The sequence below is a fragment of the Stenella coeruleoalba genome (genome assembly GCF_951394435.1).
Source record: "Stenella coeruleoalba genome assembly, chromosome: 6".
NCBI lineage: Eukaryota > Metazoa > Chordata > Mammalia > Artiodactyla > Delphinidae > Stenella > Stenella coeruleoalba.
The window spans coordinates 30,354,751-30,382,675 of NC_137151.1; the positions used below are offsets into that span (position 1 = coordinate 30,354,751).

General features: G+C 44.5%; 2 long non-coding RNA genes across 12 annotated transcripts in view; both read left to right on the forward strand.

Moving 5' to 3' along the window:
* LOC307188209 overlaps nt 1–27,925 on the forward strand; it is a 1,799,555-nt gene that overhangs the window by 284,717 nt on the left and 1,486,913 nt on the right. The window lies entirely within an intron of this gene.
* LOC307188214 lies at nt 12,081–15,406 on the forward strand. The gene is made up of 3 exons (XR_013828846.1): nt 12,081–12,166; nt 13,659–13,740; nt 15,237–15,406. It is a non-coding gene; the product is annotated as an uncharacterized lncRNA (long non-coding RNA).

Below are 27,925 nucleotides of genomic sequence, written 5' to 3' on the forward strand. Positions count from 1 at the left end.
GGATTTCCTCAAGCCCTATACTGTTTCCATGGGCAACCCTAGCCTTTGGTCAATTCGTCTTCCTGATTGGAAATTAGAGTGACATGTGCCTGTCTGAACACCTAGGACTTGTCTCTCATTGTTCCTCATCCTTCCGCTTCATCCTCTGGACAAATTCCAAACTGTACGCAACAGGATGTTGACAGTGCTGACATCTCCAAGTGGGGAGACTGTTAGTAAAGACGCTGGAGGGGTGAACCCGAGCACCAGGAGATGAGGAGATGAGATGCCTTTTCCAAACTCTTCCCGATCAGACGGTATACCATCCTCTGGGTGTGACAGACATGTTTTAGCAGTAGGAAGAGTCCCATTCATGTAAGGAGAACACCAGGGCTTTTTCAAAATCAGTGTCTCCCCGAAACCCAAACTGGGGAATTTTTTAAGCTACAGCTACACATATGTTCGTTAAGGGCCTTGGGAAGTAGGCAGAGTCCAAACTTTAGATGATTGAAGTCTTCAGGGTCAGAAGCACTCACCACCAGCTTCCCTTAGGCTACACTTTAACTGTCATTGATAGATGATGTCAATAAAAATATCTATTCTTTTTCAGATTATTTCCCCTTATAGGTTATTGCAAAATGTTGAGTGTAGTTCCCTGTGCTATACAGTAGTTCCTTGTTGATGATCTATTTTATACATAGCAGTGTGTATGTGTTCATTCCAAACTGTTAATTTATCCCTCCTCCCACCTTTCCCCTTTGGTAATAATAAATTATAAGATTTTATACTTCTCAGAAATGGGGGAGCTGAAAGAGAGGTATCATTTTCAATGGAAAAGCATTTAAAACAAGATTGAAGGTTTAACCAAGATTATTAGATGTACATCCTTGGAAAGAAATCACTTCGTTTCTCTAATATTGACCTGACAAATAAGACAAACCTTTTCACTGAACTTGCTTATAAAAAGTGATGGAAATATCAAATGGAAGTGTTAAAAACATCTTATTTTACCCGAGCCTTATACACTGTTCTATGTTAACTACAGTTTGGCTCACACATCTGTTCATTGAGGTTACAATAGTCTCAATTTCTGTTACTGATCCTCCAGAGTGGACCCCAACAAGTGTCCCCCTGCCCAGTGTCATTGGGGCCAACAGATCGAGACTGAGTTTGGTTCACAAGCAAAGGAAACTTTATATTTTGATCAGAGAATGGAGAGGTGAGAGCATGCACTACCCCGTGGGCTGTGGGCTGGGCTGCTGTGTAGAGATCCTGTCAGAGTCAGTGGGAGGGAGGGAGGCGGCGGAGCTCTCGAGGGCCGGGTTGGCTGTAGCTCAGGCTCTATATCGTGGAGTCTGCACTGGGCCCCAGGAGCTGAGGTGTCGACCCAGCCATTCTGCACTAGGAAATCTGGTCTGAAGTGCCGGGTGTGGAACCTCTGCATGCGGGACCCTAGGAGCACATGAAATTAGACAAAGCACAAAGGATAAAAAAGGTTAGACTTGACTTTATTGCCCAGATTCTATTTTTATCTCCCAGGGATTTTTAATGGGCTTTGCTGGGGACAAACCCCTCCTCTGCCTTTTGTCCCGTTCCTCATTCTTGGAGTGCTGAGGGTGCAGACCCTTCTTCTGTAACTGCTGAGTGCTGAGTTGGGAGCCCTCATACCCTGGGGCGAGGGTCAGAGCTTCTCCCCAGCAGCCTCCCAGTGACGTTGATTGTCCCCAGGACCCCTGCCTCCCTGCTCGTCCACCTGAGCACCAGCATTGGAAGTGTTATAGATTCTAATGACCTTTAAGGGTCCAGGAAAGAGATGTGCAGAGACGCTGTGGGGGCCGGTTTCACCCCGCCCCACATTTGTTCGGCCACCTTAGGCTGACCGTCTCTGCCAGCCTAGATGCTCTGACCAGTAGTCTGCGCTTTCTTCAGTTAGGCCCCTGAATTAACGTACAAACAGCACCAGGTGTCAGAGCCCTGCCCGCTCAACTCCCAGACAGTCCAGGGTCAGTGGTGATCAAGGACCATGATGGCTACTGAGTCAACAGCCTTTTGAAGTAAACAGGAGTCCAGCCGGTCTTATTGGCCACCATCATCACGGTGTCTGTAGGCTTTTCTATGGTGACAGTGTGGTATACTGTTCCCCCGCCAAGATTATTAGCTCCCCTCTGGGTGCAGTAAGTCCTGCAAGCAGTAGTCTACTCTTTTGGGACACACTCTTGTTGTTTTATGAGAGAAACTCCAGGTCAAGTGATGTTCACACGAGTCGTCATGGTGCCCTGTTGCCCCCGGTTATCTCTCTGGATGTTGGAGTTGGAGGGCCTCCTCACTCGAGGTCGGTGTGCCCACGGAGCGAACCCTGCAACTTCAGGGCATGGTTGGTGGTTAGGATCACCACGTGGGGTCCTTTTCCCTTAGGAGGGAGGTGGCCTTTTGGGCTGCTGATTTCCAGGTTTTTAGATACCGCCAGTATCTTGGCCAGATGTGGCAGTGGGCCAAGCCCCTTAGTGACCGTAGTTTATCCTACCTGGATGGCATTCTTGCATTGTTCCATTTCAAGTGGTCCCAGTTTTTGCACTAATTCTCCAATGGCGATTCACCTTTCACCGGGAATGTAAAGGTCAAAGGGTTTAGCTAAATTAGGGAGTTCCAGGGCAAGGGTCTGAATTGACTGCTCTTTCCATTCTTGAAAGGCCACTTCTGGATTCTATTCAAAAGGATCATCATCTTTTCCTTTCAGTGTTTCATATAGAGGCCCAGCTAGTAGACTGTAGTTAGGGATCCAGAAGCAGCAAACCCTGGCCTCCCCAGGAACCCCTAAGCTGTCTTCTAGTTTTAGAAAGGGGTAAGGCTGAAAATGGTTTCTTCCCTTTCCTGGGATGGGCTTCTCTGACCTTCTGTGAGAATGAAGCCCAGGCAGGTCACCGCAGTCTGTGATATTTGAGCTTTTTCTTGGACAACTTCTATCCTTTATTGGCTTGGTAGTTCAGAGGCCTCCTTAGTAGGGCTGGTGATCAGAATGTCGTCTGCATATTGAAGGAGGGTTTCCTTTTCCAGAGGTAGAACTTTTAGGTCTTTAGCTAAGCTTTCCCCAAAGATGGTGTGGGAATTTTTGCACCCTTGGGGCCAGACGGCCCGGAAGTATTGTTTTAGTTGTATGTTGAGTCCTGCCACTCACAAGCCAAAATTTCTTGTGACTCTGGGACTAATGGAATACAAAAGAAGGCATCATTGAAGACTAATACAGAATACCATGTCCTGGTGGTTGGTAGAATGACCAGCAGGGTGTAGGAATTAGGAGCAACTGGAGGTATATCCTCGGTGGCTTCACTGACTGTCCTGACATCCTTTACCAGGTCCCCAGCAGCCCATGGGGCTCTCGTGGTCAGACCAATCCCAGAATATGGAGCTCACCTGGGCAGGTACCCCACCCCCACCCCAGCCCACGGGGCTCTCGTGGTCAGGCCCCTCCCAGGATACAGAGCTACCCTTGCAGGTACCGTGGCAGGGCTGGGCACACAGGAACCGTGCACATAGCCCTCATTGCAGAGCACCCCCAGCTCACCTGTCGCTCAGAGCTGACACAGAGCACCTCAGAGCAGGACTTGAACTAACAAACAGCAGCTGCGACAGGTCTGTGACCCTGGGCATCACTCCGTGAGGCCTCCCTCCACCTGGTCTTCCAGAGACTTCCACTGCACCCGGGGCACCAGGCCTCTGTCTCCAACCACCACCCACCCCTCCTCTCCCTGACTCCTGGGTTCCTCTCATTAGGAGAGGGTTTTCTTGAAGTTGTCTCCCACTCATGGGCCAGATAAAATGATTAGAAAACAAGCCAAAGCTGCAGCCCCTTGTCTATCCTGACTCTCAGGAGCCCACACCTGTTCCTTGGACCTGGCCGGTTCAGCAAGTTCCATTTTCTGCAACTGTGAGCCCCTGAGGGGTGATGATTGGCTGACCTGGGCAGCCTTACCGTGCCGGCCAGCCCTCCCCAGGTGTGCCTGGGTTGAGATCAATATAAATACCACTCCAGGCAGCAAGAGCCCCTGCAGCCGTGCCTGACGCCATTTTCTCTGCCCTGTCAGCAGTCTCGGGGCTGGGCTGGTGGGAGGGAGTGAGAGGCCACGGCTTTGTGGGTGGCCCAGTGTGAGTGGGGCTCTGCTGGACTTTCTGCAGCAGTTGCCAGGCTGCCACCTGCTAAAGAAGAGGATGTGTCACCCATACCTGCTGCTGGAATTTCTCCCTGGGCAGAGGTGAGGAAGGAAAAAAGCAGTGGGGGCAGGGACAGGACGGGTATCTCAGGCAGGGAAATGGAAATCTTCCAGAAGAGCACCCAGGGCCAGGACCATCCTGGCTGGCTGCAGGCACCAAGTCGGCCGGCATGCTGTCACTCGTGTGGCTCTATGGCCCTTCCTCTAGGCTTTCAAGTCCTTGTATATATTCAGGTGTTTTACCTGGGACGGGTGGGAATAGTTCAGCAGCAACTGGCCTGGGGCTCAGCTCACGTTTACTCACAGATGCCTCGGCACGGTGCCCCAGCTTTGCAATGAGGACGCTTGTTGCGTGGGGGCTGCTGGCTGAATGGGAGACGATTCCCCACCACTGACCAACTTCAGAATTGTTTACAACTGGAGCAAGTGCCCTGATACGGTTTTCCTCTGTGTAACTGGTGGGTTCTGTGTTTTTTTTCTCTTTTTCATTTTTGGTTCAAGGTAGATTTTATTCCTCTTTTTTGTATTTACAGATATAAGCATGGAAATAATTTATTCATATAAATACATGTATGTGCAGGGAATAATTGTTTTTTCTGTTTTATTTTTTAAATTTTATTTCTTTTTAATTTTGAATTTTATTTTATATTTTTATACAGCAGGTTCTTATTGGTTATCTATTTTATACATATAAATGTATACATGTCAATCCCAGTCTCTCAACTCCTCCCACCACCACCCCCCAACAGCTTTCCCCCCTTGTTGTCCATACGTTTGTTGTCTACATCTGTTGCTCTATTTATGCCTTGCAAAATGGTTAATCTGTACAGTTTTTCTAGGTTCCACATATATGCATGAATATACAAGATTTGTTTTTCTCTTTCTGACTTACTTCACTCTGTATGACAGTCTCTAGATCCATCGACGTCTCTACAAATGACCCAATTTCATTCCTTTTCATGGCTTAGTAATATTCCGTTTTATATATGTACCGCAGCTTTATGCATTCGTCTGTCTGTGGGCATTTAGGTTGCTTCCATTACCTCGATATTGTAAATAGTGATGCAATGAATATTGCGGTGAATGACTCTTTTTGATTTATGGTTTTGTCTGGGTATATGTCCAGTACTGGGATTGCTGTATCATATGGTAATTCTATTGTTAGTTTCTTAAGAAATTCCATATTGTTCTCCATAATGACTGTATCAATTTATATTCCCAACAATAGTGGGAGAGGGTTCCTTTTCTCCACACCCTTTCCAGCATTTTTTGTTTGTAGATTTTCAATGATGCCTATTCTACCAGGTGTGAGGTGATACCTCATTGTTGAATCCATTTCGTTGAGCAAGGGGTAGCTATTGTCTATTACATATTTGGCTTATGGAACGGTATCTGTGCTAATTTCAAACTCTGCTTTTATGCAGCACCCCAACTCACCTTCCCCCTTAAGCAGGCATAAGTTGGTTTTCTAAATTTGAGACCCTGTTCTGTTTTGTAATTCAGTTCATGTGTAGCCAAGTTCACATTCCGTGTATTAGTGATACCTTATGATGTTTCTTTTTCTGTGTGACTTATTTCACTTAGAATCATCGTGCCTCAATCCACTCATTATGCTGGTACGGGCCTGGTGACATAGATTTCATTGCAGAGTGGTATTCTGTTGTACATAAATACCGCAACTTCTTTATCCATTATTTGCTCTCTGGGATATTTAACTTGTGCCGTAGAAGAGATTCCTGTAAAAAGAGCCGTCCCAAATTTTGGGGTTGCTGTGTGTTTTTGATATTAATTTCCCTAAGCTATAGGACCATAAGTGGAAGTGCCCTAGGCTCTGTTGCTTTGTTTTTTAGATGTTTCAGGAAACACCATACACTTCTCCCGAGTGTCTGTTGGCAATTTACATCCCGCCCATCAGCATAACAAGGCTCCCAGTTCTCCATGGCCTGTCCTGCCTTTCTGGATTTTACACTTTATTCTGATGGCCCTTTTGACCGGGGGGAAGTGAGACTTCATTGTAGTGCAGATTTCCTTTGCAAGCTTGCTTGGTTGGCCAAAAAGGGCGTATGCGTTTTTTCCTGAATATATTCAGGAAAAAACGCATATGCCCTTTTGGCAAAGTGCATCATTGTGGACGTTCTGCCTCTTTTCCTACGCTTTCAATGCAATTCCAGTCTACATCCTGAAATCGGTATCCTGCAATTCTGCCCCACTTTCAAGTCCTCTTGGCAGCCTTACTTCAGTCTATTTTTGGATGATAGCTGTCATTTATAACTGTGCAGGTTTGTGAATTACAGTGCCCCTGAGCTCCTTTCTTCAACTCGCTTTCTTTTGAGGTGGCCGCAACACCGCAGGATGGCTTCCGGCCCTAATCTGGTTCCGGTACGGCACGCTGAGCCTTTGGTTATTTCCTCTTCCTGGTGGGAAATGAGAGTTAAATTTGCCGGTCCAGACACCTCCAGCTAGTCTCTCATTGGTTCTCGCTATTCCTGTTCATCCTCCGCAGAAATTGCAAACTGGGCCAAACAGGAGGTTAAAGGCACTGACTGTCCAAGTCGGTAGAGTGTTAGTAAAGCGTCTGGAATGTTGCACCCGAGTACCAGGGGAGGAAAACTGAGACATATTTGAACACGTCTCCCGATCACACGGTTGATCATACTCTGGGTTCCACATGCATGTTTTAGCTGAAGGAAGAATACATTAAACCTGGAGAGTTGAGACCCGTGGAATGGGTACCATGCAGTATGACTTCAAAGGGTCTTCATTTGCTCACCGAACCTCTCCAATCCTATCACTGCTGCATTTATGCCCCAGTACACACGCTTGATTCTCTTTCGGAGACATAGCAATCCATAGGTTTTAAGGTACTTGCTAGTCAGGTATATTCTTAGGCATTTAATATGGGGTGTTGAGTCCATTTCGTTGAGCAAGGAGTAGCTCTTGTCTATTCCATATTTGGCTTAAGGAACTTTATCTGTGCTCATTTCAATCTCTGGTTTTATGGAGCACCCCATCTCACCTTTCCCCTGAAGCAAGCAGAAGTTGGTTTTCTAAATTTGAGACCCTGTTCTGTTCTGTAATTCAGTTCCTGTGTAGCCAAGTTTACATTCCGTGTATTACTGATATCTTATGATGTTTCTTTTTCTGTGTGACTTATTTCAATTAGAAACATCGTACCTGAATCCACTCATTATGCTGCTACGGGCCTGATGACAAAGATTTCATTGCTGAGTGATACTGCATTGTACGTAAGTACCACAACTTCTTTATCCATTTTTCACTTTCTGCGATATTGAACTTTTACAGTAAACGAGGTTCTTGTAAACAGAGGCGTCCCAAACTTTCGGTGGCTGTGTCTTTTTGATTTTAATTTCCCTAAGCTATAGGACCATAAGTGGAAGTGCCCTAGGCTCTGTTGCTTTGTTTTTTAGATGTTTCAGGAAACACCATACACTTCTCCCGAGTGGCTGTTGGCAATTTACATCCCGCCCATCAGCATAACAAGGCTCCCAGTTCTCCATTGCCTGTCCTGCCTTTCTGGATTTTACACTTTTTTCAGATGGCCCTTTTGACCGGGGGGAAGTGAGACTTCATTGTAGTGCAGATTTCCTTTGCAAGTTTGCTTGGTTGGCCAAAAAGGGCGTATGCGTTTTTTCCTGAATATATTCAGGAAAAAACGCATACGCCCTTCTTGGCCAAGTGCATCATTGTGGACGTTCTGGCTCTTTTCCTATGCTTTCAATGCATTTCCAGTCTACCTCCTGAAATCGGTTTCCTGCAATTCTGCCCCGCTTTCTAGTTCTCTTGGCAGCCTTACTTCAGTATATTTTTGGACGATAGCTGTCATTTATAACTCTGCATGTTTGAGAATTACAGGGCCCCTGAGCTCCTTTCTTCAACTCGCTTTCTTGTGACCTGGCCGCAACACCGCAGGATGGCTTCAGGCCCTAATCTGGTTCTGGCATGGCACGCTGAGCCTTTGGTTAATTCCTCTTCCTGGTGGGAAATGAGAGTTAAATTTGCCCGTCCAGACACCTCCAGCTAGTCTCTCATTGGTTCTCGCTATTCCTGTTCATCTTCTGCAGAAATTGCAAACTGGGCCAAACAGGAGGTTAAAGGGACTGACTGTCCAAGTCGGGAGAGTGTTAGTAAAGCATCTGGAATGTTGCACCCGAGTACCAGCGTACGAAAACTGAGACATATTTGAACACGTCTCCCGTTCACACGGTTGATCATACTCTGGGTTCCACATGCATGTTTTAGCTGAAGGAAGAATACCTTAAACCTGGGTAGTTGAAACCCGTGGAATGCGTACCATGCAATATGACTTCAAAGGGACTTCATTTGCTCACCAAACGTCTGCAATCCTATCACTGCTGTGTTTATGCCCCTGTACACATGCTTGATTCTCTTTCGGAGACATAGCAATCCATAGGTTTTAAGTTACTTACTAGTCAGGTACATTCTTAGGCGTTTAATATGCGATGTTGAGGCCATTTCGTTGAGCAAGGAGTAGCTCTTGTCTATTCCATATTTGGCTTAAGGAACTTTATCTGTGCTCATTTCAATCTCTGGTTTTATGCAGCACCCCAACTCACCTTTCCCCTTAAGCAAGCATAAGTTGGTTTTCTAAATTTGAGACCCTGTTCTGTTCTGTAATTCAGTTCCTGTGTAGCCAAGTTTCCATTCCGTGTATTACTGATATCTTATGATGTTTCTTTTTCTGTGTGACTTATTTCAGTTAGAATCATCATACCTGAATGCACTCATTGTGCTGCTAAGGGCCTGATGACATAGATTTCATTGCTGAGTGATATTGCTTTGTAAGTAAATACCACAACTTCTTTATCCATTTTTCTCTTTCTGAGATGTTGAACTTGTACTGTAAACGAGGTTCTTGTAAACAGAGCCGTTCCAAACTTTGGGGTGGCTGTGTCTTTTTGATTTTAATTTCCCTAGGCTATAGGACCATAAGTGGAAGTGCCCTAGGCTCTGTTGCTTTGTTTTTTAGATGTTTCAGGAAACACCATACACTTCTCCCGAGTGGTTGTTGGCAATTTACATCCCGCCCATCAGCATAACAAGGCTCCCAGTTCTCCATGGCCTGTCCTGCCTTTCTGGATTTTACACTTATTTCAGATGGCTCTTTTGACCAGGGGGAAGTGAGACTTCATTGTAGTGCAGATTTCCTTTGCAAGCTTGCTTGGTTGGCCAAAAAGGGCGTATGCTTTTTTCCTGAATATATTCAGGAAAAAACGCATACGCCCTTTTTGGCCAAGTGCATCATTGTGGACGTTCTGCCTCTTTTCCTATGCTTTCAATGCAATTCCAGTCTACCTCCTGAAATCGGTTTCCTGCAATTCTGCCCCGCTCTCAAGTCCTCTTGGCAGCCTTACTTCAGTCTATTTTTGGACGATAGCTGTCATTTATAACTCTGCAGGTTTGTGAATTACAGTGCCCCTGAGCTCCTTTCTTCAACTCGCTTTCTTTTGAGCTGGCCGCAACACCGCAGGATGGCTTCAGGCCCTAATCTGGTTCTGGCACGGCACGCTGAGCCTTTGGTTAATTCCTCTTCCTGGTGGGAAATGAGAGTTAAATTTGCCCGTCCAGACACCTCCAGCTAGTCTCTCATTGGTTCTCGCTATTCCTGTTCATCTTCCGCAGAAATTGCAAACTGGGCCAAACAGGAGGTTAAAGGGACTGACTCTCCAAGTCGGGAGAGTGTTAGTAAAGCGTCTGGAATGTTGCACCCGAGTACCAGGGTACGAAAACTGAGACATATTTGAACACGTCTCCCGATCACATGGTTGATCATACTCTAGGTTCCACATGCATGTTTTAGCTGAAGGAAGAATACCTTAAACCTGGGTAGTTGAAACCCGTGGAATGGGTACCATGCAATATGACTTCAAAGGGTCTTCATTTGCTCACCGAACCTCTCCAATCCTATCACTGCTGCGTTTATGCCCCTGTACACATGCTTGATTCTCTTTCGGAGACATAGCAATCCATAGGTTTTAAGATACTTACTAGTCAGGTACATTCTTAGGCGTTTAATATGCGGTGTTGAGTCCATTTCGTTGAGCAAGGAGTAGCTCTTGTCTATTCCATATTTGGCTTAAGGAACTTTATCTGTGCTCATTTCAATCTCTGGTTTTATGCAGCATCCCAACTCACCTTTACGCTTAAGCAAGCATAAGTTGGTTTTCTAAATTTGAGACCCTGTTCTGTTCTGTAATTCAGTTCCTGTGTAGCCAAGTTTACATTCCGTGTATTACTGATATCTTATGATGTTTCTTTTTCTGTGTGACTTATTTCAGTTAGAATCATCATACCTGAATCCACTCATTGTGCTGCTAAGGGCCTGATGACATAGATTTCATTGCTGAGTGATATTGCTTTGTAAGTGAATACCACAACTTCTTTATCCATTTTTCACTTTGTGCAATGTTGAACTTGTACTGTAAACGAGGTTCTTGTAAACAGAGCCGTTCCAAACTTTGGGGTGGCTGTGTCTTTTTGATTTTAATTTCCCTAAGCTATAGGACCATAAGTGGAAGTGCCCTAGGCTCTGTTGCTTTGTTTTTTAGATATTTCAGGAAACACCATACACTTCTCCGGAGTGTCTGTTGGCAATTTACATCCCGCCCATCAGCATAACAAGGCTCCCAGTTCTCAATGGCCTGTTGCCTTTCTGGATTTTACACTTTTTTCAGATGGCCCTTTTGACCGGGGAGAAGTGAGACTTCATTGTAGTGCAGATTTCCTTTGCAAGCTTGCTTGGTTGGCCAAAAAGGGCGTATGCGTTTTTTCCTGAATATATTCAGGAAAAAACGCATATGCCCTTTTTGGCCAAGTGCATCATTGTGGACGTTCTGCCTCTTTTCCTATGCTTTCAATGCAATTCCAGTCTACCTCCTGAAATCGGTTTCCTGCAATTCTGCCCTATTTTCAAGTCCTCTTGGCCGCCTTACTTCAGTCTATTTTTGGACGATAGCTGTCATTTATAACTCTGCAGGTTTGTGAATTACAGTGCCCCTGAGCTCCTTTCTTCAACTCGCTTTCTTGTGAGCTGGCCGCCACACCGCAGGATTGCTTCAGGCCCTAATCTGGTTCCGGTACGGCACGCTGAGCCTTTGGTTATTTTCTCTTCCTGGTGGGAAATGAGAGTTAAATTTGCCCGTCCAGACACCTCCAGCTAGCCTCTCATTGGTTCTCACTATTCATGTTCATCTTCTGCAGAAATTGCAAACTGGGCGAAACAGGAGGTTAAAGGGACTGACTCTCCAAGTGGGGAGAGTGTTAGTAAAGCGTCTGGAAAGTTGCACCGAAGTACCAGGGGACGAAAACTGAGACATATTTGAACACGTCTCCCAATCACACGGTTGATCATACTCTGGGTTCCACATGCATGTTTTAGCTGAAGAAAGAATACCTTAAACCTGGAGAGTTGAGACCCGTGGAATGGGTACCATGCAATATGACTTCAAAGGGTCTTCATTTGCTCACCGAACCTCTCCAATCCTATCACTGCTGCGTTTATGACCCTTGTACACACGCTTGATTCTCTTTTGGAGACATAGCAATCCATAGGTTTTAAGATACTTACTAGTCAGGTATATATTAGGCGTTTAATATGGGGTGTTGAGTCCATTTCATTGAGCAAGGAGTAGCTCTTGTCTATTCCATATTTGGCTTAAGGAACTTTATCTGTGCTCATTTCAATCTCTGGTTTTATGCAGCACCCCAACTCACCTTTACCCTTAAGCAAGCATAAGTTGGTTTTCTAAATTTGAGACCCTGTTTTGTTTTGGAATTCAGTTCCTGTGTAGACAGTTTACATTCCGTGTATTAGTGATATCTTATGATGTTTCTTTTCTGTGTGACTTATTTCAGTTAGAATCATCGTACCTGAATCCCCTCATTATGCCGCTACGGGCCTGATGACATAGATTTCATTGCTGATTGATACTGCATTGTACGTAAGTACCACAACTTCTTTATCCATTTTTCACTTTCTGCGATATTGAACTTGTACGGTAAACGAGGTTTTTGTAAGCAGACACGTCCCAAACTTTGGGGTGGCTGTGTCTTTTTGATTTTAATTTCCCTAAGCTATAGGACCATAAGTGGAAGTGCCCTAGGCTCTGTTGCTTTGTTTTTTAGATGTTTCAGGAAACACCATACACTTCTCCCGAGTGGCTGTTGGCAATTTACATCCCGCCCATCAGCATAAGAAGGCTACCAGTTCTTCATGGCCTGTCCTGCCTTTCTGGATTTTACACTTTTTTCAGTTGGCCCCTTTGAGCAGGGGGAATTGAGACTTCATTGTAGTGCAGATTACCTTTTCAGCCTGCTTGGTTGGCCAAAAAGGGCGTATGCGTTTTTTCCTGAATATATTCAGGAAAAAACACATACGCCCTTTTTGGCCAAGTGCATCATTGTGGACGTTCTGCCTCTTTTCCTATGCTTGAAATACAATTCCAGTCTACCTCCTGAAATCGGTTTCCTGCAATTCTGCCCCACTCTCAAGTCCTCTTGGCAGCCTTACTTCAGTCTATTTTTGGACGATAGCTGTCATTTATAACTCTGCAGGTTTGTGAATTACAGTGCCCCTGAGCTCCTTTCTTCAACTCGCTTTCTTTAGAGCTGGCCGCAACACCGCAGGATGGCTTCAGGCCCTAATCTGGTTCTGGAAGGCACGCTGAGCCTTTGGTTAATTCCTCTTCCTGGTGGGAAATGAGAGTTAAATTTGCCCGTCCAGACACCTCCAGCTAGTCTCTCATTGGTTCTCGCTATTCCTGTTCATCTTCCGCAGAAATTGCAAACTGGGCCAAACAGGAGGTTAAAGGGACTGACTCTCCAAGTCGGGAGAGTGTTAGTAAAGCGTCTGGAATGTTGCACCCGAGTACCAGGGTACGAAAACTGAGACATATTTGAACACGTCTCCCGATCACATGGTTGATCATACTCTAGGTTCCACATGCATGTTTTAGCTGAAGGAAGAATACCTAAAACCTGGGTAGTTGAAACCCGTGGAATGGGTACCATGCAATATGACTTCAAAGGGTCTTTATTTGCTCACCGAACCTCTCCAATCCTATCACTGCTGCGTTTATGCCCCTGTACACATGCTTGATTCTCTTTCGGAGACATAGCAATCCATAGGTTTTAAGATACTTACTAGTCAGGTACATTCTTAGGCGTTTAATATGCGGTGTTGAGTCCATTTCGTTGAGCAAGGAGTAGCTCTTGTCTATTCCATATTTGGCTTAAGGAACTTTATCTGTGCTCATTTCAATCTCTGGTTTTATGCAGCACCCCAACTCACCTTTACCCTTAAGCAAGCATAAGTTGGTTTTCTAAATCTGAGACCCTGTTCTGTTCTGTAATTCAATTCCTGTGTAGCCAAGTTTACATTCCGTGTATTACTGATATCTTATGATGTTTCTTTTTCTGTGTGACTTATTTCAGTCAGAATCATCATACCTGAATCCACTCATTGTGCTGCTAAGGGCCTGATGACATAGAATTCATTGCTGAGTGATATTGCTTTGTAAGTGAATACCATAACTTCTTTATCCATTTTTCACTTTCTGCGATGTTGAACTTGTACTGTAAACGAGGTTCTTGTAAACAGAGCCGTTCCAAACTTTGGGGTGGCTGTGTCTTTTTGATTTTAATTTCCCTAAGCTATAGGACCATAAGTGGAAGTGCCCTAGGCTCTGTTGCTTTGTTTTTTAGATGTTTCAGGAAACACCATACACTTCTCCCGAGTGTCTGTTGGCAATTTACATCCCGCCCATCAGCATAACAAGGCTCCCAGTTCTCAATGGCCTGTTGCCTTTCTGGATTTTACACTTTTTTCAGATGGCCCTTTTGACCGGGGGGAAGTGAGACTTCATTGTAATGCAGATTTCCTTTGCAAGCTTGCTTGGTTGGCCAAAAAGGGCGTATGCGTTTTTTCCTGAATATATTCAGGAAAAAACGCATACACCCTTTTTGGCCAAGTGCATCATTGTGGACGTTCTGCCTCTTTTCCTATGCTTTCAATGCAATTCCAGTCTACCTCCTGAAATCGGTTCCCTGCAATTCTGCCCCGCTTTCAAGTCCTCTTGGCAGTCTTACTTCAGTCTATTTTTGGACGATAGCTGTCATTTATAACTCTGCAGGTTTGTGAATTACAGTGCCCCTGAGCTCCTTTCTTCAACTCGCTTTCTTGTGACCTGGCCGCAACACCGCAGGATGGCTTCAGGCCCTAATCTGGTTCCGGTACGGCACGCTGAGCCTTTGGTTATTTCCTCTTCCTGGTGGGAAATGAGAGTTAAATTTGCCCGTCCAGACACCTCCAGCTAGCCTCTCATTGGTTCTCACTATTCCTGTTCATCTTCCGCAGAAATTGCAAACTGGGCCAAACAGGAGGTTAAAGGGAATGACTCTCCATGTCGGGAGAGTGTTAGTAAAGTGTCTGGAATGTTGCAACCGTGTACCAGGGGAGGAAAACTGAGACATATTTGAACACGTCTCCCGTTCACATGGTTGATCATACTCTGGGTTCCACATGCATGTTTTAGCTGAAGGAAGAATACCTTAAACCTGGGTAGTTGAGACCCGTGGAATGGGTACCATGCAATATGACTTCAAAGGGTCTTCATTTGCTCACCGAACCTCTCCAATCCTATCACTGCTGCATTTATGCCCCTGTACACACGCTTGATTCTCTTTTGGATACATAGCAATCCATAGGTTTTAAGATACTTACTAGTCAGGTACATTCTTAGGCGTTTAATATGGGGTGTTGAGTCCATTTCGTTGAGCAAGGAGTAGCTCTTGTCTATTCCATATTTGGCTTAAGGAACTTTATCTGTGCTCATTTCAATCTCTGGTTTTATGCAGCACCCCAACTCACCTTTCCCCTTAAGCAAGCATAAATTGGTTTTCTAAATTTGAGACCCTGTTCTGTTTTGGAATGCAGTTCCTGTGTAGCCAAGTTTACATTCCGTGTATTACTTATATCTTATGATGTTTCTTTTTCTGTGTGACTTATTTCAGTTAGAATCATGGTACCTGAATCCACTCATTATGCTGCTACGGGCCTGATGACACAGATTTCATTGCTGAGTGATACTGCATTGTACGTAAGTACCACAAGTTCTTTATCCATTTTTCACTTTCTGTGATATTGAACTTGTACGGTAAACGAGGTTCTTGTAAATGGAGGCGTCCCAAACTTTGGGGTGGCTGTGTCTTTTTGATTTAATTTCCCTAAGCTATAGGACCATAAGTGGAAGTGCCCTAGGCTCTGTTGCTTTGTTTTTTAGATGTTTCAGGAAACACCATACACTTCTCCCCAGTGTCTGTTGACAATTTACATCCCGCCCATCAGCATAACAAGGCTCCCAGTTCTCCATGGCCTTTCCTGCCTTTCTGGATTTTACACTTTTTTCAGATGGCCCTTTTGACCGGGGGGAAGTGAGACTTCATTGTAGTGCAGATTTCCTTTGCAAGTTTGCTTGGTTGGCCAAAAAGTGCGTATGCGTTTTTTCCTGAATATATTCAGGAAAAAACGCATACGCACTTTTTGGCCAAGTGCATCATTGTGGACGTTCTGCCTCATTTCCTATGCTTTCAATGCAATTCCAGTCTACCTCCTGAAATCGGTTTCCTGCAATTCTGCCCCGCTTTAAAGTCCTCTTGGCAGCCTTACTTCAGTCTATTTTTGGATGATAGCTGTCATTTATAACTCTGCAGGTTTGTGAATTACAGTGCCCCTGAGCTCCTTTGTTCAACTCGCTTTCTTGTGACCTGGCCGCAACACCGCAGGATGGCTTCAGGCCCTAATCTGGTTCCGGCACGGCACGCTGAGCCTTTGGTTAATTCCTCTTCCTGGTGGGAAATGAGAGTTAAATTTGCCCGTCCAGACACCTCCAGCTAGTCTCTCATTGGTTCTCGCTATTCCTGTTCATCTTCCGCAGAAATTGCAAACTGGGCCAAACAGGAGGTTAAAGGGACTGACTCTCCAAGTCGGGAGAGTGTTAGTAAAGCGTCTGGAATGTTGCACCCGAGTACCAGGGGAGGAAAACTGAGACATATTTGAACACGTCTCCCGATCACATGGTTGATCATACTCTAGGTTCCACATGCATGTTTTAGCTGAAGGAAGAATACCTTAAAACTGGAGAGTTGAGACCCGTGGAATGGGTACCATGCAATATGAATTCAAAGGGTCTTCATTTGCTCACTGAACCTCTCCAATCCTATCACTACTGCGTTTATGCCCCTATACACATGCTTGATTCTCTTTCGGAGACATAGCAATCCATAGGTTTTAAGATACTTACTAGTCAGGTACATTCTTAGGCGTTTAATATGCGGTGTTGAGTCCATTTCGTTGAGCAAGGAGTAGCTCTTGTCTATTCCATATTTGGCTTAAGGAACTTTATCTGTGCTCATTTCAATCTCTGGTTTTATGCAGCACCCCAACTCACCTTTACCCTTAAGCAAGCATAAGTTGGTTTTCTAAATTTGAGACCCTGTTCTGTTCTGTAATTCAGTTCCTGTGTAGCCAAGTTTACATTCCGTGTATTACTGATATCTTATGATGTTTCTTTTTCTGTGTGACTTATTTCAGTTAGAATCATCGTACCTGAATCCACTCATTGTGCTGCTAAGGGCCTGATGACATAGATTTCATTGCTGAGTGATATTGCTTTGTAAGTGAATACCACAACCTCTTTATCCATTTTTCACTTTCTGCGATGTTGAACTTGTACTGTAAACGAGGTTCTTGTAAACAGAGCCATTCCAAACTTTGGGGTGGCTGTGTCTTTTTGATTTTAATTTCCCTAAGCTATAGGACCATAAGTGGAAGTGCCCTAGGCTCTGTTGCTTTGTTTTTTAGATGTTTCAGGAAACACTGTACACTTCTCCCGAGTGTCTGTTGGCAATTTACATCCCGCCCATCAGCATAACAAGGCTCCCAGTTCTCCATGGCCTGTCCTGCCTTTCTGGATTTTACACTATTTTCAGATGGCCCTTTTGACCGGGGGGAAGTGAGACTTCATTGTAGTGCAGATTTCCTTTGCAAGCTTGCTTGGTTGGCCAAAAAGGGCGTATGCGTTTTTTCCTGAATATATTCAGGAAAAAACGCATACGCCCTTTTTGGCCAAGTGCATCATTGTGGACGTTCTGCCTCTTTTCCTATGCTTTCAATGCAATTCCAGTCTACCTCCTGAAATCGGTTTCCTGCAATTCTGCCCCGCTTTCAAGTCCTCTTGGCAGCCTTACTTCAGTCTATTTTTGGACGATAGCTGTCATTTATAACTCTGCAGGTTTGTGAATTACAGTGCCCCTGAGCTCCTTTCTTCAACTCGCTTTCTTTTGAGCTGGCCGCAACACCGCAGGATGGCTTCAGGCCCTAATCTGGTTCCGGCACGGCACGCTGAGCCTTTGGTTATTTCCTCTTCCTGGTGGGAAATGAGAGTTAAATTTGCCCGACCAGACACCTCCAGCTAGTCTCTCATTGGTTCTCGCTATTCCTGTTCATCTTCCGCAGAAATTGCAAACTGGGCCAAACATTAGGTTAAAGGCGCTGACTCTCCAAGTGGGGAGAGTGTTAGTAAAGCGTCTGGAATGTTGCACCCGAGTACCAGGGGAGGAAAACTGAGACATATTTGAACACGTCTCCCGTTCACATGGTTGATCATACTTGGGTTCCACATGCATGTTTTAGCTGAAGGAAGAATACCTTAAACCTGGAGAGTTGAGACCCGTGGAATGGGTACCATGCAATATGACTTCAAAGGGTCTTCATTTGCTCACCGAACCTCTCCAATCCTATCACTGCTGCGTTTATGCCCCTGTACACATGCTTGATTCTCTTTCGGAGACTTAGCAATCCATAGGTTTTAAGATACTTACTAGTCAGGTACATTCTTAGGCGTTTAATATGCGGTGTTGAGTCCATTTCGTTGAGCAAGGAGTAGCTCTTGTCTACTCCATATTTGGCTTAAGGAACTTTATCTGTGCTCATTTCAATCTCTGGTTTTATGCAGCACCCCAACTCACCTTTACCCTTAAGCAAGCATAAGTTGGTTTTCTAAATTTGAGACCCTGTTCTGTTCTGTAATTCAGTTCCTGTGTAGCCAAGTTTACATTCCATGTATTACTGTTATCTTATGATGTTTCTTTTTCTGTGTGACTTATTTCAGTTAGAATCATCATACCTGAATCCACTCATTGTGCTGCTAAGGGCCTGATGAGATAGATTTCATTGCTGAGTGATATTGCTTTGTAAGTAAATACCACAACTTCTTTATCCATTTTTCACTTTCTGCGATGTTGAACTTGTACTGTAAACGAGGTTCTTGTAAACAGAGGCGTCCCAAACTTTGGGGTGGCTGTGTCTATTTGATTTTAATTTCCCTAAGCTATAGGACCATAAGTGGAAGTGCCCTAGGTTCTGTTGCTTTGTTTTTTAGATGTTTCAGGAAACACCATACACTTCTCCCGAGTGGTTGTTGGCAATTTACATCCCGCCCATCAGCATAACAAGGCTCCCAGTTCTCCATGGCCTGTCCTGCCTTTCTGGATTTTACACTTTTTTCAGATGGCCCTTTTGACCGGGGGGAAGTGAGACTTCATTGTAGTGCAGATTTCCTTTGCAAGCTTGCTTGGTTGGCCAAAAAGGGCGTATGCGTTTTTTCCTGAATATATTCAGGAAAAAACGCATACGCCCTTTTTGGCCAAGTGCATCATTGTGGACGTTCTGCCTCTTTTCCTATGCTTTCAATGCAATTCCAGTCTACCTCCTGAAATCGGTTTCCTGCAATTCTGCCCTGCTTTCAAGTCCTCTTGGCAGCCTTACTTCAGTCTATTTTTGGACGATAGCTGTCATTTATAACTCTGCAGGTTTGTGAATTACAGTGCCCCTGAGCTCCTTTCTTCAACTCGCTTTCTTGTGACCTGGCCGCAACACCGCAGGATGGCTTCAGGCCCTAATCTGGTTCCGGCCCGGCATGCTGAGCCTTTGGTTAATTCCTCTTCCTGGTGGGAAATGAGAGTTAAATTTGCCCGTCCAGACACCTCCAGCTAGCCTCTCATTGGTTCTCGCTATTCCTGTTCATCTTCCGCAGAAATTGCAAACTGGGCCAAACAGGAGGTTAAAGGGACTGACTCTCCAAGTGGGGAGAGTGTTAGTAAAGCGTCTGGAATGTTGCACCCGAGTACCAGGGGAGGAAAACTGAGACATATTTGAACACGTGTCCCGTTCACATGGTTGATCATACTCTGGGTTCCACATGCATGTTTTAGCTGAAGGAAGAATAACTTAAACCTGGAGAGTTGAGACCCGTGTAATGGGTACCATGCAATATGACTTCAAAGGGTCTTCATTTGCTCACCGAACCTCTCCAATCCTATCACTGCTGCGTTTATGCCCCTGTACACACGCTTGATTCTCTTTTGGGACATAGCAATCCATAGGTTTTAAGATACTTACTAGTCAGGTACATTCTTAGGCGTTTAATATGCGGTGTTGAGTCCATTTCGTTGAGCAAGGAGTAGCTCTTGTCTATTCCATATTTGGCTTAAGGAACTTTATCTGTGCTCATTTCAATCTCTGGTTTTATGCAGCACCCCAACTCACCTTTACCCTTAAGCAAGCATAAGTTGATTTTCTAAATTTGAGACCCTGTTCTGTTCTGTAATTCAGTTCCTGTGTAGCCAAGTTTCCATTCCGTGTATTACTGATATCTTATGATGTTTCTTTTTCTGTGTGACTTATTTCAGTTAGAATCATCGTACCTGAATCCACTCATTGTGCTGCTAAGGGCCTGATGACATAGATTTCATTGCTGAGTGATATTGCTTTGTAAGTGAATACCACAACTTCTTTATCCATTTTTCACTTTCTGCGATGTTGAACTTGTACTGTAAACGAGGTTCTTGTAAACAGAGCCATTCCAAACTTTGGGGTGGCTGTGTCTTTTTGATTTTAATTTCCCTAAGCTATAGGACCATAAGTGGAAGTGCCCTAGGCTCTGTTGCTTTGTTTTTTAGATGTTTCAGGAAACACTGTACACTTCTCCCGAGTGTCTGTTGGCAATTTACATCCCGCCCATCAGCATAACAAGGCTCCCAGTTCTCCATGGCCTGTCCTGCCTTTCTGGATTTTACACTTTTTTCAGATGGCCCTTTTGACCGGGGGGAAGTGAGACTTCATTGTAGTGCAGATTTCCTTTGCAAGCTTGCTTGGTTGGCCAAAAAGGGCGTATGCGTTTTTTCCTGAATATATTCAGGAAAAAACGCATACGCCCTTTTTGGCCAAGTGCATCATTGTGGACGTTCTGCCTCTTTTCCTATGCTTTCAATGCAATTCCAGTCTACCTCCTGAAATCGGTTTCCTGCAATTCTGCCCCGCTTTCAAGTCCTCTTGGCAGCCTTACTTCAGTCTATTTTTGGACGATAGCTGTCATTTATAACTCTGCAGGTTTGTGAATTACAGTGCCCCTGAGCTCCTTTCTTCAACTCGCTTTCTTTTGAGCTGGCCGCAACACCGCAGGATGGCTTCAGGCCCTAATCTGGTTCCGGCACGGCACGCTGAGCCTTTGGTTATTTCCTCTTCCTGGTGGGAAATGAGAGTTAAATTTGCCCGACCAGACACCTCCAGCTAGTCTCTCATTGGTTCTCGCTATTCCTGTTCATCTTCCGCAGAAATTGCAAACTGGGCCAAACAGGAGGTTAAAGGGACTGACTCTCCAAGTGGGGAGAGTGTTAGTAAAGCGTCTGGAATGTTGCACCCGAGTACCAGGGGAGGAAAACTGACACCTATTTGAACACGTCTCCCGTTCACATGGTTGATCATACTCTAGGTACCACATGCATGTTTTAGCTGAAGGAAGAATACCTTAAACCTGGGTAGTTGAAACCCGTGGAATGGGTACCATGCAATATGACTTCAAAGGGTCTTCATTTGCTCACCGAACCTCTCCAATCCTATCACTGCTGCGTTTATGCCCCTGTACACATGCTTGATTCTCTTTCGGAGACATAGCAATCCATAGGTTTTAAGATACTTACTAGTCACGTACATTCTTAGGCGTTTAATATGTGATGTTGAGTCCATTTCGTTGAGCAAGGAGTAGCTCTTGTCTATTCCATATTTGGCTTAAGGAACTTTATCTGTGCTCATTTCAATCTCTGGTTTTATGCAGCACCCCAACTCACCTTTACCCTTAGGCAAGCATAAGTTGGTTTTCTAAATTTGAGACTCTGTTCTGTTCTGTAATTCAGTTCCTGTGTAGCCAAGTTTACATTCCATGTATTACTGATATCTTATGATGTTTCTTTTTCTGTGTGACTTACTTCAGTTAGAATCATCATACCTGAATCCACTCATTGTGCTGCTAAGGGCCTGATGACATAGATTTCATTGCTGAGTGATATTGCTTTGTAAGTAAATACCACAACTTCTTTATCCATTTTTCACTTTCTGCGATGTTGAACTTGTACTGTAAACGAGGTTCTTGTAAACAGAGCCGTTCCAAACTTTGGGGTGGCTGTGTCTTTTTGATTTTAATTTCCCTAAGCTATAGGACCATAAGTGGAAGTGCCCTAGGTTCTGTTGCTTTGTTTTTTAGATGTTTCAGGAAACACCATACACTTCTCCCGAGTGGTTGTTGGCAATTTACATCCCGCCCATCAGCATAACAAGGCTCCCAGTTCTCCATGGCCTGTCCTGCCTTTCTGGATTTTACACTTTTTTCAGATGGCCCTTTTGACCGGGGGGAAGTGAGACTTCATTGTAGTGCAGATTTCCTTTGCAAGCTTGCTTGGTTGGCCAAAAAGGGCGTATGCGTTTTTTCCTGAATATATTCAGGAAAAAACGCATACGCCCTTTTTGGCCAAGTGCATCATTGTGGACGGTCTGCCTCTTTTCGTATGCTTTCAATGCAATTCCAGTCTACCTCCTGAAATCGGTTTCCTGCAATTCTGCCCCGCTTTCAAGTCCTCTTGGCAGCCTTACTTCAGTCTATTTTTCGACGATAGCTGTCATTTATAACTCTGCAGGTTTGTGAATTACAGTGCCCCTGAGCTCCTTTCTTCAACTCGCTTTCTTGTGACCTGGCCGCAACACCGCAGGATGTCTTCAGGCCCTAATCTGGTTCCGGCACGGCACGCTGAGCCTTTGGTTATTTCCTCTTCCTGGTGGGAAATGAGAGTTAAATTTGCCCGTCCAGACACCTCCAGCTAGCCTCTCATTGGTTCTCGCTATTCCTGTTCGTCTTCCGCAGAAATTGCAAACTGGGCCAAACAGGAGGTTAAAGGCACTGACTCTCCAAGTGGGGAGAGTGTTAGTAAAGCGTCTGGAATGTTGCACCCGAGTACCAGGGGAGGAAAACTGAGACATATTTGAACACGTCTCCCGTTCACATAGTTGATCATACTTGGGTTCCACATGCATGTTTTAGCTGAAGGAAGAATACCTTAAACCTGGAGAGTTGAGACCCGTGTAATGGGTACCATGCAATATGACTTCAAAGGGTCTTCATTTGCTCACCGAACCTCTCCAATCCTATCACTGCTGCGTTTATGCCCCTGTACACATGCTTGATTCTCTTTCGGAGACATAGCAATCCATAGGTTTTAAGATACTTACTAGTCAGGTACATTCTTAGGCGTTTAATATGCGGTGTTGAGTCCATTTCGTTGAGCAAGGAGTAGCTCTTGTCTATTCCATATTTGGCTTAAGGAACTTTATCTGTGCTCATTTCAATCTCTGGTTTTATGCAGCACCCCAACTCACCTTTACCCTTAAGCAAGCATAAGTTGTTTTTCGAAATTTGAGACCCTGTTCTGTTCTGTAATTCAGTTCCTGTGTAGCCAAGTTTACATTCCGTGTATTACTGATATCTTATGATGTTTCTTTTTCTGTGTGACTTATTTCAGTTAGAATCATCATATCTGAATCCACTCATTGTGCTGCTAACGCCTGATGACATAGATTTCATTGCTGAGTGATATTGCTTTGTAAGTGAATACCACAACTTCTTTATCCATTTTTCACTTTCTGCGATGTTGAACTTGTACTGTAAATGAGGTTCTTGTAAACAGAGCCGTTCCAAACTTTGGGGTGGCTGTGTCTTTTTGATTTTAATTTCCCTAAGCTATAGGACCATAAGTGGAAGTGCCCTAGGCTCTGTTGCTTTGTTTTTTAGATGTTTCAGGAAACACCATACACTTCTCCCGAGTGGTTGTTGGCAATTTACATCCCGCCCATCAGCATAACAAGGCTCCCAGTTCTCCATGGCCTGTCCTGCCTTTCTGGATTTTACACTTTTTTCAGATGGCCCTTTTGACCGGGGGGAAGTGAGACTTCATTGTAGTGCAGATTTCCTTTGCAAGCTTGCTTGGTTGGCCAAAAAGGGCGTATGCGTTTTTTCCTGAATATATTCAGGAAAAAACGCATACGCCCTTTTTGGCCAAGTGCATCATTGTGGACGTTCTGCCTCTTTTCCTATGCTTTCAATGCAATTCCAGTCTACCTCCTGAAATCGGTTTCCTGCAATTCTGCCCCGCTTTCAAGTCCTCTTGGCAGCCTTACTTCAGTCTATTTTTGGACGATAGCTGTCATTTATAACTCTGCAGGTTTGTGAATTACAGTGCCCCTGAGCTCCTTTCTTCAACTTGCTTTCTTGTGACCTGGCCGCAACACCGCAGGATGGCTTCAGGCCCTAATCTGGTTCCAGCACGGCACGCTGAGCCTTTGGTTAATTCCTCTTCCTGGTGGGAAATGAGAGTTAAATTTGCCCGTCCAGACACCTCCAGCTAGTCTCTCATTGGTTCTCGCTATTCCTGTTCATCTTCCGCAGAAATTGCAAACTGGGCCAAACAGGAGGTTAAAGGCGCTGACTCTCCAAGTGGGGACAGTGTTAGTAAAGCATCTGGAATGTTGCACCCGAGTACCAGGGGAGGAAAACTGAGACATATTTGAACACGTCTCCCGTTCACATGGTTGATCATTCTTGTGTTCCACATGCATGTTTTAGCTGAAGGAAGAATACCTTAAACCTGGAGAGTTAAGACCCGTGTAATGGGTACCATGCAATATGACTTCAAAGGGTCTTCATTTGCTCACCGAACCTCTCCAATCCTATCACTGCTGCGTTTATGCCCCTGTACACATGCTTGATTCTCTTTTGGAGACATAGCAATCCATAGGTTTTAAGATACTTACTAGTCAGGTACATTCTTAGGCGTTTAATATGCGGTGTTGAGTCCATTTCGTTGAGCAAGGAGTAGCTCTTGTCTATTCCATATTTGACTTAAGGAACTTTATCTGTGCTCATTTCAATCTCTGGTTTTATGCAGCACCCCAACTCACCTTTACCCTTAAGCAAGCATAAGTTGGTTTTCTAAATTTGAGACCCTGTTCTGTTCTGTAATTCAGTTCCTGTGTAGCCAAGTTTACATTCCGTGTATTACTGATATCTTATGATGTTTCTTTTTCTGTGTGACTTACTTCAGTTAGAATCATCATACCTGAATCCACTCATTGTGCTGCTAAGGGCCTGATGACACAGATTTCATTGCTGAGTGATATTGCTTTGTAAGTAAATACCAAAACTTCTTTATCCATTTTTCACTTTCTGCGATGTTGCACTTGTACTGTAAACGAGGTTCTTGTAAACAGAGCCGTTCCAAACTTTGGGGTGGCTGTGTCTTTTTGATTTTAATTTCCCTAAGCTATAGGACCATAAGTGGTAGTGCCCTAGGCTCTGTTGCTTTGTTTTTTAGATGTTTCAGGAAACACCATACACTTCTCCCAAGTGTCTGTTGGCAATTTACATCCCGCCCATCAGCATAACAAGGCTCCCAGTTCTCAATGGCCTGTTGCCTTTCTGGATTTTACACTTTTTTCAGATGGCCCTTTTGACCGGGGGGAAGTGAGACTTCATTGTAGTGCAGATTTCCTTTGCAAGCTTGCTTGGTTGGCCAAAAAGGGCGTATGCGTTTTTTCCTGAATATATTCAGGAAAAAACGCATACGCCCTTTTTGGCCAAGTGCATCATTGTGGACGTTCTGCCTCTTTTCCTATGCTTTCAATGCAATTCCAGTCTACCTCCTGAAATCGGTTTCCTGCAATTCTGCCCCGCTTTCAAGTCCTCTTGGCAGCCTTACTTCAGTCTATTTTTGGACGATAGCTGTCATTTATAACTCTGCAGGTTTGTGAATTACAGTGCCCCTGAGCTCCTTTCTTCAACTTGCTTTCTTGTGACCTGGCCGCAACACCGCAGGATGGCTTCAGGCCCTAATCTGGTTCCAGCACGGCACGCTGAGCCTTTGGTTAATTCCTCTTCCTGGTGGGAAATGAGAGTTAAATTTGCCCGTCCAGACACCTCCAGCTAGTCTCTCATTGGTTCTCGCTATTCCTGTTCATCTTCCGCAGAAATTGCAAACTGGGCCAAACAGGAGGTTAAAGGCGCTGACTCTCCAAGTGGGGAGAGTGTTAGTAAAGCGTCTGGAATGTTGCACCCGAGTACCAGGGGAGGAAAACTGAGACATATTTGAACACGTCTCCCGTTCACATGGTTGATCATTCTTGGGTTCCACATGCATGTTTTAGCTGAAGGAAGAATACCTTAAACCTGGAGAGTTAAGACCCGTGTAATGGGTACCATGCAATATGACTTCAAAGGGTCTTCATTTGCTCACCGAACCTCTCCAATCCTATCACTGCTGCGTTTATGCCCCTGTACACATGCTTGATTCTCTTTCGGAGACATAGCAATCCATAGGTTTTACGATACTTACTAGTCAGGTACATTCTTAGGCGTTTAATATGCGGTGTTGAGTCCATTTCGTTGAGCAAGGAGTAGCTCTTGTCTATTCCATATTTGACTTAAGGAACTTTATCTGTGCTCATTTCAATCTCTGGTTTTATGCAGCACCCCAACTCACCTTTACCCTTAAGCAAGCATAAGTTGGTTTTCTAAATTTGAGACCCTGTTCTGTTCTGTAATTCAGTTCCTGTGTAGCCAAGTTTACATTCCGTGTATTACTGATATCTTATGATGTTTCTTTTTCTGTGTGACTTACTTCAGTTAGAATCATCATACCTGAATCCACTCATTGTGCTGCTAAGGGCCTGATGACACAGATTTCATTGCTGAGTGATATTGCTTTGTAAGTAAATACCACAACTTCTTTATCCATTTTTCACTTTCTGCGATGTTGAACTTGTACTGTAAACGAGGTTCTTGTAAACAGAGCCGTTCCAAACTTTGGGGTGGCTGTGTCTTTTTGATTTTAATTTCCCTAAGCTATAGGACCATAAGTGGAAGTGCCCTAGGTTCTGTTGCTTTGTTTTTTAGATGTTTTAGGAAACACCATACACTTCTCCCGAGTGGTTGTTGGCAATTTACATCCCGCCCATCAGCATAACAAGGCTCCCAGTTCTCCATGGCCTGTCCTGCCTTTCTGGATTTTACATTTTTTTCAGATGGCCCTTTTGACCTGGGGGAAGTGAGACTTCATTGTAGTGCAGATTTCCTTTGCAAGCTTGCTTGGTTGGCCAAAAAGGGCATATGCGTTTTTTCCTGAATATATTCAGGAAAAAACGCATACGCCCTTTTTGGCCAAGTGCATCATTGTGGACGTTCTGCCTCTTTTCCTATGCTTTCAATGCAATTCCAGTCTACCTCCTGAAATCGGTTTCCTGCAATTCTGCCCCGCTTTCAAGTCCTCTTGGCAGCCTTACTTCAGTATATTTTTGGACGATAGCTGTCATTTATAACTCTGCAGGTTTGTGAATTACAGTGCCCCTGAGCTCCTTTCTTCAACTCGCTTTCTTTTGAGCTGGCCGCAACACCGCAGGATGGCTTCAGGCCCTAATCTGGTTCCGGCACGGCACGCTGAGCCTTTGGTTAATTCCTCTTCCTGGTGGGAAATGAGAGTTAAATTTGCCCGTCCAGACACCTCCAGCTAGCCTCTCATTGGTTCTCGCTATTCCTGTTCATCTTCCGCAGAAATTGCAAACTGGGCCAAACAGGAGGTTAAAGGGACTGACTCTCCAAGTGGGGAGAGTGTTAGTAAAGCGTCTGGAATGTTGTACCCGAGTACCAGGGGAGGAAAACTGAGACATATTTGAACACGTCTCCCGATCACATGGTTGATCATACTCTAGGTTCCACATGCATGTTTTAGCTGAAGGAAGAATACCTTAAACCTGGGTAGTTGAAACCCGTGGAATGGGTACCATGCAATATGACTTCAAACGGTCTTCATTTGCTCACCGAACCTCTCCAATCCTATCACTGCTGCGTTTATGCCCCTGTACACATGCTTGATTCTCTTTCGGAGACATAGCAATCCATCGGTTTTAAGATACTTACTAGTCAGGTACATTCTTAGGCGTTTAATATGCGGTGTTGAGTCCATTTCGTTGAGCAAGGAGTAGCTCTTGTCTATTCCATATTTGACTTAAGGAACTTTATCTGTGCTCATTTCAATCTCTGGTTTTATGCAGCACCCCAACTCACCTTTACCCTTAAGCAAGCATAAGTTGGTTTTCTAAATTTGAGACCCTGTTCTGTTCTGTAATTCAGTTCCTGTGTAGCCAAGTTTACATTCCGTGTATTACTGATATCTTATGATGTTTCTTTTTCTGTGTGACTTACTTCAGTTAGAATCATCATACCTGAATCCACTCATTGTGATGCTAAGGGCCTGATGACATAGAT